Source organism: Microtus ochrogaster, unplaced genomic scaffold (genome assembly GCF_000317375.1).
Source record: "Microtus ochrogaster isolate Prairie Vole_2 unplaced genomic scaffold, MicOch1.0 UNK6, whole genome shotgun sequence".
NCBI lineage: Eukaryota > Metazoa > Chordata > Mammalia > Rodentia > Cricetidae > Microtus > Microtus ochrogaster.
Window position 1 is genome coordinate 149195 of NW_004949104.1, and position 1449 is coordinate 150643.

A 1449-nucleotide genomic window follows, 5' to 3' on the forward strand; every position below is an offset into this window, starting at 1 on the left:
CTGTTTCATTAAAGAAATCATAAAAATAAAAGAGTGACCATCGCATATCACTTGTTTAATAACAAAGTTTTGGAACCAGTGAAATCACTAGTGGGTAAAGGTACTTGTCATCAGACCCAGCAACCCAAGTTTGCCCCGGGGAACCCATATGACAGAAAGAAAATCCAATGCCCACAATGGTCCTCTGACCACCAAATTCAAACTAGGGCACATGTTGTGGAATATTATTTTAACCATGCAAAGGTGTGTTACCTTTGTTTATGCCGGGGAATATTACTTTAACCATGCAAAGGTGTGTTACCTTTGTTTATGCCGGGGAATATTACTTTAACCATGCAAAGGTGTGTTACATTTGTTTCTGCTGCATTTGTTAGCAATGTAGGATGTGTTATAGTTATTTATGCTGAATTTCTTTTTTTATAATATAATATTAGACATTAATAATGCAAAAGACTTAGAGAACTGAGGTTCCCGTGGAGAACAGGAAAGCAGAAGGGGAGGGGGAGCACACTAGGAATATTTATTAGTAAGAAATATCCTCAGGGGACCACGCCCTACAAGCAGGGTGACTGGCTGGGGGGCTTCCCCTACATAGAAGGACAAATGTGGACCAGAGCGGCCTTTCTGGAGGGCGTGGCCACCTCTGCTACAACAGCATCCTGGAAGGCAGGAGTAGAGCAGAGCGGAGGCAGTACAGTGGGAAGGGAGGTTGTTCACTGCTAACAAAACCAAGGGCTTCCTCAGCAAAGCGTGCTTCCGGTGGAGCTACTTGGGGTCTTGTCTGACGCGTTTGGGGCTCTGCTGTTCCTCAGGCAGTGGATCCCTCCTCACCGAGACATTCCTGAGGGAACGCAAGCTCTGCACTTGCTGCAGGCGCCGGGCGAGCTCCGCGCTGCAGGCCCGCTGGACTGTCTCTGCTTTCTTTATGTCCCCGCTCAAGGCAACAGCCAGGGCTCTGGGGTCCTCCTTGGAGACCAGCTCCAAATCCTGATTAGATAAGCTCAGCTCTGGGGCAGGCTTCTCCTTCAGCACAGTGAGGATCTGGCTTGTAAGTGCCACTTCGAAAGCCATCTCTTTGCTGATGCCCGTGTCCACCGCATCCACGTCTCCACCGAGGGCGGCTTTGGGCTCTTCCTGGTTGGAGAAGATGGCGCCCTCCTTCTCCAAGGCCCGGAGATACAGTTCTAGGAGCTCCTTGCACTGGCGGGCCTCCTCTCTCTGGTCAAGCACCTGCTGGAGCGCGTTCTGGAGCCGTTGGACAGTGGCACAGCTTTGGCAAAGCTCCTGAGCCAGTTCTGAACACGGGATGTCAATGAGCACTTGGAGGTCCTCTTCTGAGAGCAGGATGATGCTGGACAGGTCCTCTTTCAGCTGCCTGGCCACATTCTTCCACTTCGCCCCGGCTCCGCTGTCTGTTTCGTCGGCATCAAAGGACTCTTGGGAAACCCA

General features: G+C 50.8%; 1 pseudogene; it reads right to left on the reverse strand.

Moving 5' to 3' along the window:
* Window positions 1–311: 311 nt before the first annotated feature.
* Window positions 312–1443, reverse strand: LOC101979624 (annotated as a pseudogene).
* Window positions 1444–1449: the final 6 nt, after the last annotated feature.